Source organism: Symphalangus syndactylus, chromosome 18 (genome assembly GCF_028878055.3).
Source record: "Symphalangus syndactylus isolate Jambi chromosome 18, NHGRI_mSymSyn1-v2.1_pri, whole genome shotgun sequence".
NCBI classification, from domain to species: domain Eukaryota; kingdom Metazoa; phylum Chordata; class Mammalia; order Primates; family Hylobatidae; genus Symphalangus; species Symphalangus syndactylus.
In genome coordinates, this window is record NC_072440.2 from 72,787,750 (window position 1) to 72,806,354 (window position 18,605).

At 39.3% G+C, this 18,605-nt stretch overlaps 1 protein-coding gene across 23 annotated transcripts in view; it reads right to left on the bottom strand.

Annotated features, from left to right (window-relative positions):
* Positions 1-18,605, bottom strand: part of RBFOX2 (RNA binding fox-1 homolog 2) — a 291,531-nt gene that overhangs the window by 70,628 nt on the left and 202,298 nt on the right. The gene's annotated exons all lie outside the window — the stretch shown is intronic.

Here is an 18,605-nt window from a genome sequence, read left to right on the forward strand (position 1 = left end):
CCCCCAAAAGTTTCCTTGTGCCCCTAATAATAAGCATGTATTATTTTTGTAATAAAACCTATACAAATATATTGTTTTAAATATTAAAAAGAATGACAAAAAATATATCATCAATAAAGGGAAGCCAATATTCTGAAACACTGAATTACTGTGTTACCCTTAAGAGAATGGTAGTGACCTACCTCGAAACAAAAATTCATAACTCTCTTCCATTTAAAAGTTAAACAACTTCAAAATTCAGCTGTCTCCAATGTCCAAGAATCATTTCTACTTGGCAATAAAAACTGCTTTACATAATAGTGGTGAAAGAAAAAAGGTAGACAATTAGGGGTGGGGGGCTGCCACAGCCTAGATAAAAAAGTGATGAACTGATTATAGTTATCAGTGGGAAGGGGCAGAGTCATAGGCTGAGTTGTGCTCCTCCCCAACCCATATGTTGAAGTTCTAACCCTCAGTACCTCAAAATGTCACTGTTTTTAAAGATAGGGTCTTTAGAAAGGTAATTAAGTTAAAATGACGTCATGAGGGTGGGTCTTAATCCAATTGGAGTGGTGTCCTTACAAGAAAAGGGAATGTCGATACAGACACATACTGAGGGAGGCCCACGTGAAGACACAGAGCATGACCATCTACAAGCCACTAAAAAAGACATCAGAAGAAACCAACCCTGCTGACACCCTGATCTCGCACTTCTAGCCTCCAGAAATGGTGAGAAAATACATTTCTATATTGTTATGTAATACTTTGTTATGGCAGCCCTTGCAAACTAGTAAAGGCAGGAATGAAGATTCTGTAACAGAAGTTAATAATAAAAATAAAAATAAATTGCTTTACATAAAAATTTTCCTGCTATTGGACATAATGGTTCATGCCCTTGTAATCCCAGCACTTTGGGAGGCTAAGACGGGAGGACTGCCTGCGGCTAGGAGTTCAAGATCAGCCTGGCCAACACGGAGAGACCCCGTCTCTAGAAAAACTTTAAAAAATTAGCTGGGCATGGTGGTTATGTGTAGTTCCAGCTACTTGTGAGGCTGAGAAAGGAGGATTGCTTGAGCCCAGGAGCTGGAGGCTGCAGTGAGCCATGATTGCACCACTCTAGCCTGGGCAACAGAAAGACGCTGTCTTTTAAGGAAAAAAAAAAAAAAAAAAAAGGCTGGGTGTGGTGGCTCATGTCTGTAATCCCAGCACCTTGTGAGGCTGAGGCAGGCGGATCACTTGAGGTCAGGAGTTCAATACCAGCCTGGCCAACATGGTGAAACTCCATCTCTATTAAAAATACAAAAATTAGCCAAGCATGGTGCCAAATGCCTTTAATCCCAGATACTTGGGAGGCTGAGGCAGGAAAATCGCGTGAACTCAGGAGGAGGACATTGCAGTGAACTGACATCGCTGCCATTGCACTCTAGCCCAGGCAACAGAGTGAGACTCCATCTCAAAAGATAGAAAAAAAAAATCTCTCTCTTTAGTTCTTAGAAAATATGCTATGAAAACTTTAAATTTTTTTGGAAAAAGTCTATCTTTGTCACCCATCACTATATAACTTCTTTTCATTATTTCTAGGTTAGGATAGTTTTTATGACGTCTTTATAGCTATTCTGGGCATCTGACGAGAGATATAAAATAGTTATCTCCCTTCTCCTTCAAATTGTTCAATGCTCTATCTCTCTGTATCTATCTAGCCATATGAAACATACTGCTTCAGAAGCCCTCGCTGAATCTACTGGCCTGAAGATAGACATGAAAAAGAAATGAATTGGAATTCAGGTGGATTGGTGAATGAAACACAATAAACGCACCAAAGGTCTTATGCCCACATCAGGCATAAATATAATCTTACAGGAATCCATAAGAAAGTTCTACTAAATAATTGGTAAAGGCTAAAAGACACAGTTTTCAAGTTAGGATTAACAAGGCCAAGGGGACTTTCTCCTGCTCTGACACTGCTCCTCTCAGCCTCCTCGTTTTACTCCAGCCTCCATTCTCCACCCCAGCCTGCCAGGAATGAGACTCTGGCACACAAGTACACAGTATGAATTCTCCCACAGGGGTATTCTCAACAGGGCTGACTCAGTTAACTGAATAAACACATCAATTAGCAGTGGGAGATGGGGAGAAAGGTAAAAACATTTCCTGCAATCCACTTGTAGCCTAGGCACTAGGCGTTTTACAGAAATGCAAGCCAGGCAGAGGCTCTGTTTTCCTAGAGGGGTAATGTAACCTCCCTTAAGAGGTCAAGAACAAATTCTTGGTGGATTATTTTGTTACTTATAGAAATTTCTTTTAAAATTTTTGTTAAAACTGTAACAACAATTGTTTATATACTAAGGGAATGAAATTGGGATAGGAGTAATTTAACATCTTCTCTCATATAGCCTGCAATGTCTGAATATTTCCCCAAGTATATATTATTAAAAATGTTAAACGGTTTCAGATTTCTATTAAATTTCCAGGCCATATTCCAAAGTTCTATGCTCAGAAGTACAACAGCCTTCAGCAAACTATGAGATAACAGTTCACATATGTATTTGTAGGTATGAATTTACCTCTATACTTATATAAAAATGTTTTGTTTCTATTACCAGAGGCTAAGCTGCTTAGGTATATATCTCATCTGAGAAAAGAAATTACTAGCTTTCTCTTTAGTCCACAAAGCTAGATAGAATAGTTCTTTTCCCTAACCTAGCAATTTATAAACTTTCTTCCTTTTCCAGTTAAAAGTAATTCCTTCCTTTCCTATATTCTTACAACATTTAGCTTGCATCCCCTACAAGACATTTAAATCTAAAGCCTCATACTTAGCAAATCTAAATTTGTATTTTAACTCCCCTATTAGATGAAAAGGCTCATTATCATGGGTGGAGACAGTCCTGTACAATGTAGAATCCCACATCGTACATAATAAATATGAAGTGTTAAACATTTATGAAATACAGGAAGATTGAGATATAAAGTCACATGCGTGCACATTACAGCAAACTGCTTTGTTGGGCTAGAGAGCATAACAAGGGATAACAGAGTGAAACAAGTGTTGGTATCTTGGGTTGATATCAAACTGGAGTGTAGGGATGGGAAGGTAGAAGTGGGGAAGCATTAGGAAAGCAAAGAATCAACATTTACGTGCTTGTGCTTTATGCGCTTCATTTCCTTCTGTCTTACAAACACAGGCTTTAAGAGTTGTTGACCCGCTGTGAGTGAAAATCAAATGTAACTATTAATTTCTGAGTTGAGAATGATGTCTTTCTCTTTTAAACCACAGATAGTAACAGAGGCGATACATATTATATACAGCCTTTTGGCGTACAATGTGAAATATGCTAAATGTTTTAATTCTAAATTCAAATATACAGTTGTCCCTTCATATCTGCAGGTAATTGGTTCCAGGAACCTCCCAGCCCCCGCCCACCACAGATGCCAAAATCCTTGGATACTCAAGTCCTTTATATAAAATGGCATAGTATTTGCCCATAACCTACTTACACACATCCTCTTGTATACTTTAAATCATCTCTAGATTACTTATAATACCTAGTACAATGTAAATGTTATATAAGTAGTTTTTATGCTGTAGTGTTTAGAAAATAATGACAAGGCCCTGCATGGTGGCTCATGCCTGTAATTCCAGCTCTTTGGGAGGCTGAGGAGGGAGGATCACTTGAGCCCAGGAGTTTGAGACCAGCCTAGGCAACATAGTGGGATCCCGTCTCTACAAAACATTTTAAAAAATTAGTTGGGCATGGTAGCATGTGCCTGTAGTCCCAGTTGCTCAGGAGGCTGAGACAAGAGGATCACTTGAGCTTGGGAGGTAGAGGCTGTGGCGAGCTATGATTATGGCACTGCATTCCAGCCTGAGTGACAGAGTGGGACCCTGTCTCAAAAAAAAAAAAAAAAGAAAAGAAAAGAAAAGAAAAAAGTGTCAAGAAAAAAAAGTCTGGTCAGGCCAGTGGCTCACAGCTGTAATCCTAATGCTTTGGGAGGCCAAGGAGGGAGGCTCCCTTGAGCTCAGGAGTTGGAGACCAACCTGGGCAATGGGAGACCCTGTCTCCTAAAAAGAAAAAATGTCTGTACGTGTTTAGTACAGACACAGTCATCCAATTTCCCACCCTAATTTTTCAATCCGCAGCTACTTGAATCCACAGATGCAGAACCCGTGGCTATGGACAGACAACTATAGTATTATAGTCATCAAACAGGAACCCATTCAACAGTCTATTGCCTTACCCACAGCAATCTCAGAGGTTCAATTATCACCTACCGACAGGTGACTTCCAGGGTTTTTTCTAGGTTCAACTGTGTGCCTTCTCCCTAGTTTACATGAAATGTAGTAAAACAGAAGAAAGCATGAACCTAAAAGTCAGACTTGAGTTTAAATCCCAATTATACCACTTACCAGATGGGTTGTTCACTTCAGAGGTGGTTGTGAAAATTAATTGAGAGAGCAGGTGAAACTGTTTTGTTATTGATTCTTTAGCATATTTTCTGTTTCTACTGAATTATTCTGAATATTATTTAAAAGCTATGCACAGTACTGTAAGAGAACACAGAAATGACCCAAAATATAATTGTCTTCATATTTCTAGGATAATTAAGGTCTATGTAATCTTTGGGAGAGAAGGGTGTATTTTTGTTTATATCTTCTCATTTATTCCTCAACTTCATTCTAATTTTCCCAGTTTGGTCACCTTGAGTCCCACTTACATACATAACCTGCTATTGTATTGCTTCTAATCAACAGGCTGCAAATCCTAAAAGCTTCTCAATTCCCACACCACATATATGGTCAGAATGGATCATGCACACAAACAGATCAATATTAATTTTATTCACACCATCATCAAAATAATCACTTCATTATTTAGGTAGAGCATATTCTCACCAGTTTGTTACCACTGACAATGTCACTCATAATTTTTCTAGTGCTGTTTATAAATGGAAATTAATTTTCTAGAATTATAATACAAATAAAATGTTTTTACTCTTAAGTATTTTTACAAATTATATCATTTTGATCCCTTGGGATTTGCTTAGATGGGCTCAGATTTCAAACTCTATTTGCCTTTGTTTAAAAAAAAGAGTACCTAGGCAAAGGCCTGTCATTCTCAGATCTGGTACTAAAAGCAGTGGCTTCTGCCCAGCTGTCTGTGACAAGAGGAAAATAACAGCTATATAACTGTTCTCTCAGAAAGATAAGAAGACAAAACTGGATTTAAAATCATCTAGGATCAATTTTTTTTTTTAATTAACTCTGTAGAAGAACAGACCAAGAAAATCCAGATACATAAAATGGATAAACAAACACATATAAAGACAAAACAATGCTCATTTGCTAGACTTAAAGCAAAATTACTCTAGATTCTTAACTTATACAAATACTTAAATTTAACAGTGCTATCCCCAAATCTCCTTCCTTCAGTATCTAAAATTTTCTGGTTTTTTGTTTTGTTTTGTTTTTAAGTCTAAAGACAACCAAGCTATTGAACTGTTCTTAACTTTTTCTTTAAACTACCATAACCTAGAGGAAGAGCTGTAGGGTAGGATTGTTTTGCTTTTCTCACCTCAAGAAAGTTTCACAATTTTGAGCACTCAGAGCAGAAAAAAGTGTTAGTGTCTAATAATCCTGAATACATTTCTGGTAAGTTAGGTAAAAGTAATACATTTTTTCTTTTACAGTACATCTAAACTACACTCAGAGCCATAAGATGTTAGGCAACTTGCAGGTAAATTTGATATTGAGAGGAAAAATCTATACAATGAAATTTCCATGTAGTCTCCAAATATTTACCTTCAGGTTGAATTCTAAGAGTTCGCTTTTCACTTGGTTGTTTGGAACTGACTCAATGGCCAAGATCCCAAGGAAGCTCATGAAAACAGATTCAATGATTACATAATAAAGATTACTGTAATAAAAAACCAATCGCCATTGAAGTATTAAGTTTAAGAAAAAAATGGTGTCTAATTTCGGGTAAGGACTTCAGACACATCCATTCCTGCTTCAGTCTCAACAGTAAGATGCAGTAAGAAACTACTTCCATACTACCCAGCTCCTCACACCTACCAACTCATCTTTTACCTTGTTCTTTGAAAGCAAAGATGCCCATATTTTATTGCGTATAACACCCACTCAGGGAACATATTTAAAAATGCACATGTCAAGATCCTTTCCCCATAGATTAGGATTCATTGGGTTGGGGCAGGACCCTGGTACTTACTGGTGTAGGTGGTTTGGGTCCCACATTCTGAGAAACACTGATTTAGAGGCTTTGGCTGGCAAAATGGGAGAGAATTATGGTTGCAGCATGCCTCCAGGACATGTCCCAAAAGCATCTACACCTTTAGAAGAACAGAGTCAGCTAAGAGATTAAAGAGGGCATAGAGGCTAGGCGCCGTGGCTCCCAAGGTAATTCCAGCACCTTGGGAGGCCGAGGCATGCGGATCACATGAGGTCAGGAGTTCAAGACCAGCCTGGCCAACATGGTGAAACCCCATCTCTATTAAAAATACAAAAACAGCCAGGTGTGATGGTGTACGCCTGCAATCCCAGCTACTTGGGAGGCTGAAGCACGAGACTCACTTGAACATCAGAGGCAGAGGTTGCAGTGAGCCAAGATCGTGCCACTGCACTCCAGCCTGGACAACGGAGTAAGACTTTGTCTCAAAATAAATAAATAAATAAATAAATAGCATAGACGATGAGAGGAAGGTAACAGTGGCTATAAATGTAAGTTTCCTAAAAGTAGAGGGTTACCTTCTTATATGGAACCTGCAGCTAAGAGAATAAACACTAGTTGTTTTCTAAAGTGCAAATCTACTGAAATGTAGGCCTCACAATGGATCCTTCTTTTAGCATGGGTATAACTAAAGAATCAGGACCAAAAGATGAGTGTGCTACGGTCATGTAAAGGAGCGATAGAATTCAGGAACATGACCAGTACAATCTTGAGCTCTTATAAACAGACAATTAATAAAATAAATTTTTAAAAAACCAGGCAATACAATATAAATCCTTGCTTAGAATAACAATAAATGACAGAAGCTGGTATATGTAAATTTAAGGGCAGTTACAGGCTTGGCCAACAAGAATATTGTAAACTTGCCTCCAAATCACTTGTACACACACACACACACACACACACACACACACACCCCTCTTCTGAATTACTCAGAGGGAAAAGCCAGTCCAGTCTTTCCCTTGAGGCTGAGTTTTGCAATCTCACAGCAATGAATATTTAAACAGGAAAATAAATATTTCAGAACAAAGTCATTCAAACCTATAGTCTATTAGATGAAAAGCAACAAACCCTGTAATAGTCTTAATATCTCCAACCTCTTAAAAGCTCTTTCCTCTATTTCTCCTTAAAGAAGTATTTAGAACTTCAAATATTCATGAATCATGTCTTCCACTGGCAACAACAGACAGCAAGAACTACTCTGGTTCAGCTACCTGCTTCCTTGGAAATGGAAGCCCCTTACAATTAATAGTTAACTGTCTATTCTATTCAATGTAAATATTCTATTCCAATGGATTTATATAATCCATGGAAAATTATTCTTTTTCTCAACCAAACTTTTCACTACAATCTAAATTAATTTATTATTTATTTTGTCATCATGGACAATTAAGTTTGCATCTTCCATATGCTAAACTGGAATAGCCTTAAAAATAGTCACGGCCAGGTGGCGTTGCTCACACCTGTAAACCCAGCACTTTGGAAGGCCGGGGTGGGAGGACTGCTTGAGGCCAGGAGTTCAAGACCAGCCTGGGCAACATAGCGAGACCCTATCTCTACAAAAAAATTTTTTTTAAATAGCCAGGTGTGGTGGCATGCGCCTGTAGTACTAGTTACTCAGGGGGCTGAGGCGAGAGGACCACTTGAGCCCAGGAGTTTGAGGCTGCAGTGAGCCTAGATCACACCACTCTACTCCATCCTGAGCGACAGAGACCGACCATGTCTCTGAGGAAAAAACAAAACAAAGAAATAGTTGACACTCAGGTTCCAAATAAAACACTGGCAAGGTATTAGAGTGTCTTCTGAATTACAAAATATTTAATTATGCTTTATAAATTTTGTTGGGTATTCTGTTGTAGTCCACCTCTTTAAAACAGAAAATGCACATGATATACATATAGTAACAGAGAAAAGTTTTCCCTATCCCTTTCTTGGAACAAAACACATTTTGTCTACAACCATGGTTACGTGGTGGCTTATATATTCTCTAATCATTTAACAAGTAAAGTCCCTAAGTCAACCAGGGACTGAATCATAAACGTCTTCATCATAGCTTCCTCACCAAACGAACTGATGATGAGCACATAGGAGGTGCCCTTTAGAAAATGCCTGGTAATTGAATTAACCACGTAATTGAATACCTGCTTCTGCAGTATACGTCTATAAAAAAAGACAGGAACCATTCTCTCAATAGCTTTACCAACTCTGCCAGGGACCTTACCACAATATAAATGATCATTCTATTAAGATACATATAAGGCTATATGTGAGAGTCCACATTATGTACTGTAGGAAATTAAAAGAAAAATGAGCCACTGCTCTCACCTAGGCTATCTAAATAATATATATTTTTTTGTTTTTAAAGAGTTCTGCTTTATTTTAACTTAACCTCAACCTAATGAACTCTCCAAGCGGCTGCCAGAATGATCTTTCTAAAATAAAACCTAAATCTGATAGTTAATTTATCTTCTTCTTAAAATCCTAGATTTGAGACTTACAGTCTCAAGTCCAAATACCTTTGCATGGAAGTCATGCCCCTTGCACACTTCATCTATTCAGCTTCAACTCTTGCCATCAAATATTTATTGAGTATCTACCATGTGTCAGATATTCTGTTCTAGCTGTTGAGGAAACAACGGTGATTAAAAAGACAAAGTCCCTGCCCTTATGGAGTTTACACTCTAGTAGGAAGAGACAAATAATAAATTGGCAAGCAAAACAATAAATAGATGGTGTGCTACAGAGAAAAAATAAGAGAGGGTATCAGGGTATTGGGCTGGAGAGACAGAGAATTTCTATTTTCTAAGGCTGGTCTGGGAAGGTAACACTGATCATACTTATTTAGAAATTAAGGCAACAAGCTATATGTGTATCTGGATGGAAGAAAGACTCCAGACAAAGGGAACACAAATGCAAAGTCCCATAGGCAAAAATACAAGCGGCTCATTCTAAGAACTAGGAACATGGAGGCCTTGAAGACCTATGTGATCAGACTGGAGTAAGCATGGAACAGAGTGGCAGGAGACGAAGTGAGAAAGGTAGCAGTAGGGAAAAAGGGACGTTGATAGAAATCCTGTAAAGCTTACAGCCACTGCAGGAAGGTTAGCTTTTACAGAACTCCACTGAGAGTTCTGAGCAGAGAAGTGATGTGGTCAGAATTAGGTTTTAAATGTACCACTCAGCAAAGGCAAAGGCAGGGAGCCCTGTTGGGAGGCGACCCTGATAATTCACCTGAGATGAAGAGGGTCTGGCACAGGTGGTAATCTAATGTGTGTCGAATGCTGAAAACACCATGTACTGTTTCACCTTCCAGTTTCTTTGCACATAGTATTCTTTCTGCTTAGAAAGCTTTTCTCCTTTCTACTCATTGGGCTAATACATACACAATCTTTAATAGGTATTTGGGCATCTACTCCTCTCTAGAGGTTTCTAATTCACTCAAAAAGGGGGAAAAAAATCATTCCTTCCTCCTACCCTCCCCAACCTAATACTTAACTCTATTGTGGTACTTACATTCAATTACAATTATTTGCTTACATATGTATTGTCTTTACAGAACATGAACTCTTTTGAAGGCAGTTAATTGTCCAGACCTAATTCATCTTTGTATCCCAGTGGCTGCCTTAAAAGCTCTCAATAAGTATTTATTAAAGAAATAAAAGATGTTTCAACCTAGTAGAGTATATAAGCAAACACAAAGTTCTGTTATAACAAAAATGATATGGTGGTACAGGAAGCGACCAACACTCAGCATCAGGAAACAAAGGTGATATGAGGTAGGGAAGACAAGGAGATTCATTAGAAGGACACCACGAACTTTGAATGGACTTACACTAAAGCTATGAACTACATACAACAGGCACAGCGAGATATAGATTGGGGGGCCCGAGCAAAGACAATACAAAGGCAGACTTGGCAGAACCTGGCAACGGGTATGAAGGAGAAGAAGACTACTAGATTTCAATCCCAGGGTACTGTAGGCTAACAAGGAGTGAGCAAGAAAGAGTGGGAAAGGAGAAAGGATCAATTCTAGCAGTCCAAGATGTTCCTGATATAAACTAATTAGATTCTATTTTGTCATATTTGAAGTTCATTCTGTTTTCTAAATGCATTCTAAAACATCTTTGATAGTTATTTCCACAGTGTTTCTGGTAATTCATTTTTCCTTTTTAAATTTTATTTTTTTATCTTTATCAAATTAATACATGCACATGATAGCAAATCAAATAGGTAAGAGCTTATGATGAAAAGCAGCAGTAGCCTGGCCAGGCGTGTTGGCTCACACCTGTAATCCAGCACTTTGGGAGGTTAAGGTGGGCGGATCACCTGAGGTCAGGAGTTCGAGACCAGCCTGGCCAACATGGTGAAACCCTGTCTCTACTAAAAATATTAGTGGGGCGTAGTGGAGGGCGCCTGTAATCCCGGCTACTTGGGAGGCTGAGGCAGGAGAACTGCTTGAACCTGGGAGGTGGAGGTGGAGGTTGCAGTGAGCTGAGATTGTGCCACTGCACTCCAGCCCGGGGGACAGAGTGAGACTCCGTCTCAAAAAAAAAAAAAAAAAAGGCAGTAGTATCCTATCCTTACCTCTGTCAGTCCTTTGAGGACTGACCCTCTTTTAATAGTTCCCTAAAAGGCAGAGGTTCCCAGGCCAGAGGCTGCCATTAGGGATTACTGACTCCTCTGACCACCCCCAAGCTTTGGCAACACATGCTCAATACAGACCTGATCTGACCATAGGACGACTGTAGGAGCTGGCCTCCTCTCCTGAGGCCACTGAAGGAAGGGGTCAAGTGAGTTAACTGTTTGTATGGCAAACTTTGACCAAAAGGGGGAGGAGCAGGAAATGGGAGGAAACCATAAACACCTCTTCACACCTTCTTTGGATGGAAAGGACAGAGAAGCAATAGCTCTACACAACCTTCCTCTAGACTTCCAGTAAAACCAAGCAATCAGCAAGGCCTATTACAAAGACAGGGCCAGCCTTTCTGCCTTGTCTCACTCTTCTTTCCCTCCTAGTGGGTAAGGTTTTTGTTTCAGGCTCAGTTTTCTAGAGAACACTAGCTAAGAACAGAGTCTATGACTTGTGTCTTGTATTTTCCATTTTGGTGACTTAAACCTCTACTTTTTGGGAGCATCCCCAACTCCATTTGGCTATCCTTCTACTTTGTGCTTTCCTTGACAATAATGTTCTAAATCTCCTTTTGCATTCTCTAATTGTTTCCTCTTCATTATACCTAGTATTGGTTTTATAAATGAGTATTTACGAGTATTTTAGTTAGAAGATTCCTTTAAGGTTCTCTTCTGTTTCCTGCATTATCTTTTGCCCCTAGGTTCAGGTTTTCTTTTTGTTTTTTTCTGGTCTCTTTCATGCTAAAAGTTCCTCTAAGACTTCTAATGATCCTCATATACTGGTAATCCAGGTAAAAGGACTTGTTAGCTAGTATGAATTTCCTCTGTGAATTTGCTTTCTGATTACATCTCTCTTTGGAATTAAAATTCTAATGGGAATTCAGTATAAGACAGAGAAGAGCATATCACTGGCAGGCTTTGTTTTAGTGTAAGCCACTAGCGAAGTGCAGAATGCCCTCCCCTCTCCATCCCCCTAAATATGAGACTAAACGAAGAGGTGCCAATATCTAACACACACACAAAATTAACTTTCCCCAAACATTCTGATCAACTTCTTTGGAGACAAACACTGTTTTATGTTTTGTTTTTCCTTTGAGTTTTTTTTTTTTTTTTTTGAGTGAGTCTCGCTCTGTTGCCCAGGCTGGAGTGCAGTAGCACAATCCCAGCTCACTGCAACTTCCGCCTCTGGGTTCAAGCGATTCTCCTGCCTCAGCCTCCCAAGTAGCTGGGATTACAGGCACCTGCCACCACGCCTGGCTAATTTTTGTATTTTTAGTAGAGATGGGGTTTCACCATGTTGGCCAGGCTGGGTCTCCACCTGACCACGGGTGATCCACCTGCCTCGGCCTCCCAAAGTGCTGAGATTACAGGCATGAGCCACTGCGTCCGGCCTTGTTTTTCCTTTGTTAATGCTAGAGAAAAGGGGTGGCATAGTACTTACTGACTACTGCCACTGGGAAGGGGTTGGAAAGGGTCTGGCAATGCCAGGTAACTGAGTTATCCCCTAAATAAACACTGAATTCTTCTGTTTTCTGTCTGTTTTTCATTTTTGCTCAGAGAGCTCCCACGGGTTCCCCCTGGGCAGACTGGCTTCCATACCACTAGCAAGCAGCCTCCTTGTATTCACCGACAGGCATCTGCTTATTCTCCATTTCATCCAACAATTGGTCCTCATTTGTTTTAGCTTTTCCAGAAAGTTAATAACTCTCCTGTTATACTAGTGCTACATTTCACCTTTTCATTTTGCAGATGAAAAACTGAAAAATCTATTTGCTATTGCTGGTTTATTTTTTGTACTTCTATGCTGTTATTTCAGTGGAGTCTTATAAGAGATGTGAGACAAATGAAAGCATCTATCTATCATCTTGACCCAGAAGTCATGATTTATTTTCTGCAAAACAAGATTTCAACCATAAATGAGTTCTGTTAATTCCAGTTTCCTGTATAGATTTGAGAAACGTTAAATAACTATTAAACATTTATGTTTGTTTAAAAAACCTTTAAGAACTCGAAGATTTATTAAAAGAAAATTAGAGAAGATTAAAAGGAAAATAAAAAGTGTTTACTACAATTTTTGAAACTGCCTGTGTACTTATGCTTTAATAAATTAGACACATTTAAATTACAGGAAGCAAAGCAACTCAGAGAAGGATCAAAACTAAATATGTGGCCGGATGCAGTGGCTCACGCCTGTAATCCCAGCACTTTGGGAGGCTGAGGCGGGTGGATGACGAGGTCAGGAGATCAAGACCAGCCTGGCCAACATGGTGAAACCCCATCTCTACTAAAGATACAAAACATTAGCCAGGTGTGGTGGCACACACCAGTAATCTCAGCTACTCGGGAGGCTGAGGCAGGAGATTCGCTTGAACTCAGGAGACGGAGGTTGCAGTGAGCCGAGATCGCGCTATTGCACTCCAGACTGGGCGACAGGACGAGACGGACAAGACTCCATCTCAAAAAAAAAACCCTAAATATGTGCTGTAAGTCACAGTCCTAATGCCATCTACAAACACACCCAGCACTATATGCTAAACATTATTTTAAATCCTTACAAACAGAAAAGATTTGCAATGGTCTAACTACTCTCAGAAACAAAAGAAAACATCAAGTATTTACCAGTTAGAATGCCTAATTTTTCATCTCCCTCCTTCTTCATGAATGCAATAGTAGCCAAGATCAGAATGCAGTCTAAAGAGGAAAATAATTCCCGTTACCCCACTGATCTCTAGCAAATGGATCAATAAGGCATGCCATGGACTCTGATCCTTCAGTCAGGAATGGCAATGAAATGTAAACCAGTGATTGCAACATTGAATCCTTTATCACAATGAGGCCAGCCTAGAGAAGAAAGGGGAATCCTATGTTAGAAGTAGTCATCGAAAATGATACTATAAACAGACTGTTATTACTGAACAGGAAAACCTATCTCAACTTAAGAAAGGTGGCCTGCGGAAGACAGAACTAGGGATACCCGAAACCAGCTAACAAAAGAACCAAAAAGAAGCCATCCATACTTTAATAGTTGTTTAGTAATGAAAATGTTTGTAGTTTTCACTCCACATTTCCTGTGAAAGTCAAGTCAATGCTAAACAGGGCATACTTTAAAAAAGAATAAAAAGACATATCTATTTCTTCTCTTATCATCTTCCTCACTTGAAACTTCGTTATTATCATTATCAATTAAATCAACTACAATATCCAGCTTCATTCAAGAATAATTTTCTGGGCCAGGCACGGTGGCTCCCACCTGTAATCCCAACACTTTGGGAGGCTGAGGCGGGTGGATCACCTGAGGTCAGGAGTTCAAGACCAGCCTGACCAACATGGAGAAACCCCGTCTCTACTAAAAATAGAAAAAATTAGCTGGGCGTGGTGGCGCATGCCTGTAATCCCAGCTACTTGGGAGGCTGAGGCAGGAGAACTGCTTGAACCTGGGAGGCGGAGGTTGCAGTGAGCCGAGATCGCGCCATCGCACTCCAGCCTGGGCGACAAGAGCGAAACTCCATCTCAAAAAAAAAAAAAATATATATATATATAGATAGATAGATAATAATTACCACTATTATTGTGAAAGAATAAGAAAAAATAGAAAGCATACATAGTCCAAAATATAAATGCTAACAGCTGAGTTATAATCTTAAAGTTCTCCATGTTCTTTTTCATATGAACAGTCACATCAATACAAATATGAGGGGAAAAATCACATTCTTCTTCCTGAAGATTACATATAAGAGATAGGCTAAGTAAAAGTAAACAAACCTCCCCCCAGCATTTCCTGTTTTTCAAAAATGCCCCCTGGTTCCTCAGGAGGGAAAACTTTAAAGCATATATAGTAGCCTCTTTTATCCACAGGGCATATGCTCCAAGACTCTCAGTAGATTCCTAACACTGCAGATAGCACTGAACCCTCATATACTGTTTTTTTTCCTATACATACATAAGTGTGAGAAAGTTTAACTTACAAATCAGGCACAGTAAGAGATTAACAATACTAATAGTAACATAGAACAATTATAACAATATACTGTAATAAAAGTTATGTGAATGTGGTTTCCTTCTCGCTCTCTCTCAAAATACCATACCTTAGTATTTTCAGACTATGGTTGATCATGGGTAATTGAAACCATGAAAAGGGACACCGTGGATGGGGGAATTACCTTACTTAGATAAGCTTTTGGTCACAGTTGCTGTATGTTAGCAAACAACAGTCAGGTGAACATTTTAACTGAAATTAAGAAAGCTCTAAACAATGCCATCTACTTATTTAGTTCTACAATGTGTTGCCATTGAAATCTGTAGATAATCTGATTATCATTTAAACAGCAATGACTCAAAGTGTCTAAATATTGCTTATTGAGGTTTTCTAAGGTTCCATCAAGTTTGCAGCAGTGGTCATCACTTTCACAGTCCGGAGTGCCCCTATCTTTTACACTGTTTAACGCAGTGAAAAAATAGTACTTTGAATTTTCTCCCTCCCTATTCTGCAAGATTTGCAAGGGCAGGTAATACATAGGAAAAAAGGATGTTTCTCCTTTTCTGCAAGACCACAAATCACACCAAACTACAAAAACATGGAAACTCTATTTTTCCTGTCTTCTTGCTTAGGTATTTCTGCTAATGACTTTTTTCCCCCATTGATTTTATCAGTCCTAGGCTCTCTGAAACTATCCTACCACTAAACCTCACTCAATACTAAAGAATTTGATTCTAGTTTCAGATAATGTCTTGTATAACGCACATATACACACACACACACACACAAAACAATGCCATAGCCATTCTCCTTACACCTTCCACTTCTGCCAAACTTCTCAAACTCTTTCCTCACATAAGCTTTTAACAAGACTTTACTGACATCATTTTCATGTAATTTACCATATCCCACTTTGTATTATGATTACTTACACATCTTAAGCATTCTTCCTTAATACTCCTTGAAATAAACTGTTCAACTGATTTTCACTCATAAATTAAAAATATACTCAATGAGACACTGCTTAATTTTCATTTAAAAGTATGTGTTCACTCCTCTGCAAGATGGAGTAACAAGAACCAGACTTAAGGCCAGGTGTGGTGGCTCACGCCTGTAATCCCAGCACTTTGGGAGGCTGAGGTGGGCAGATCACCTGAGTTCAGGAGTTCGAGACCAACCTGGCCAACAAGGTGAAACCTCATCTCTACTAAAAATACAAAAATTAGCAGGGTATAATGGCACATGCCTGTAATCCCAGCTACTTGGGAGGCTGAGACAGGAGAATTGCTTGAGCCTGGGAAATGGAGGTTGCAGTGAGCTGAGATTGTGCCACTGCACTCCAGCCTGGCTGACAGACTGAGAATCTGTCTCAAAAAAAAAAAAAAAAAAAAAAGAAATAGATTTTTCTTTCTACCTGAAACTACTAAAAAAACCACGAATACATGAAACAACAGCACTCAAGACATTGTCTAGTAGGCAAGGGAGGACAGATTCCCCAGTCAGGAAACAAGCAAGTTGAGCTTTATAACTGCCCCAACTTATCACATGGATAAAGTTTCCAGGCTGCAGCAGAGAAGGAAGGACCCAGGCAGAACCTGGTGGGTTCCATGAATTGAGAAGATAGACCTAGAAGTCTGGAGAAGCCAAGACAGCACAGGGGACGGTACTGGAGAAAGCTGCAGAGAGAAAGAGAGCTCTAAAGATCTCAAGTACTCAGTTGAGTGATGACTGCCACATCTATGTGTGAAACTTCCAGAGGCTGGGGAAAGAACCACCTGAAAGAAATACAGGGAACAGTACTAGGAGCTCACACAGTGCCAAGAATAATCCTGTTCTTAACAGCCAGAGTGGAAAACCTAATGATGTAAGGAGCATCCATTAGAGTCTTAAAAAGAGTCTTGCCTCAGTGGCCAGGAAAAATTAACCAGAGACTAAACACAGCTCTAGTCCTGTCTAACAAAGCTTAAAAAACAAGACCTGAGGTCGGGCGTGGTGGCTCATGCCTGTAATCCCAGCACTTTGGGAGGCTGAGGCGGGCGGATCATGAGGTCAGGAGATAGAGACCATCCTGGCTAACACAGCAAAACAACCCCATCTCTACTAAAAATACAAAAAATTAGCCGGGCGTGGTGGCACGCACCTGTAATCCCAGCTACTCGGGAGGCTGAGGCAGAAGAATCGCTTGAACCCGGGAGGCGGAGGTTGCAGTGAGCCAAGATCGCGCCACTGCATTCCAGCCTGGGCGACAGTGAGACTCCATCTCAAAAAACAAACAAAAAAACAAAACAAACAAACAACCCAAGACCTGAAAGGATCAAACTTTTTCTAAGAAATGTAGTTGTGCTGTAGATAAACTCAAGAATATTTACAGAAATAAAAAATTATCTAGAATCCAACAAGATAAAATTCACAATGTCTGGCATCCAATAAAAAATTACCAGGCACGCAAAGAACCAGGAAAACTACAATGCATAATGCTGAGAGAAATAAATTAATCACAACTCACCCAGAACTAATACATATGTTAGAATTAGCAGATGAGGACATTAAGCAGATGTGTCCCATATGTTCAAGATAAAAAAGGAAAAATATGAACATGCTAAGAAGAGACATGAGAGGTTTGAAAAAGACCCACATAAAAATTCTAGAGACGAAAACTATAATCTAAGATTTAAAAAACACACATACACCCATTGGATTGGATTAATGGCAGACTAGACGTTGCAGGGAAAAAAAGGTAAGTACATTTGATGTTACCATATAGAAAAGATCCAAAAAGAAACAGAGAGAAGGAGGCGAAAAGACCTAAAAGAATAGTGAGCCTTGAAAATGACATAGAATGGCTGGTTAGGATCTGCTATATATCTGCGATGACAAGTTTTCAAAAGTAGTATGTAAAGAATCTAACTCTTGGCCATCTTGAGTGGAAGGCAAAGCAGAGAGGAAGATGACTATGCTCAATATACCACATTTGGTATACTTGCCATGGGTTGCCAATCCCTAAGGTTTCATTGTCACCTTCCACTTCTCTTTCTCTGTCGTGGCCTTTCCCCAGTTGCAGGAGTCATGCCCTTCGTCCTTCCTGCCTGACTCCCCAGGAGGCTAGAACTCCTATGCCATTTATCGTCATACACATAGGCTTCCACTTCCACTACAACATCTACAATACAAGAGTTTCCTGTGTCCCTCAAATAGTTGTTTATTCCAAAATGCTCCCAATCTTCTAGCCATGTAAAGCATCTATTTCCCAAACTACATGTGTGTTAAGTATTAACTGATTTAAGTAATAAGCACTACCTTATAAGTGACTACCCAATTTAACTCTCCCATTCAACATTTCAAAAGAGGACACTATCAATGAATTAGCAAGTTAAAAATCATTAATTAACTCAAAAGAAATAATTTGCTGGATGCTAACACTAGTGATATAGTCCCAATCCTGAAAGAAACTATAGTCTGATGGAAAAACACAGAAATATATTCACAATTACAGTACCGTATAAGCTAAAAGAACAATGCATATAGAATGTTAATGAAGCACAGAGGGACAACTCTGTGAGACAGGAAGATTTCTGAAGTAGGTGAGGGCTAAGCAGAATCTTTAAAGACAAATTAATCATGTGGGAGAAAAATGCATTCTGGCCCAAAGTAAAAAACAATAGTCATATGTCACTTGATGACAAGGATATGTTGAGAAACGTGTCCTTAAGCAAGTGTCTTTGTGTGAACATCACACAGTGTACTTACACAAATTTAGATGGTATTGCCTACTACAC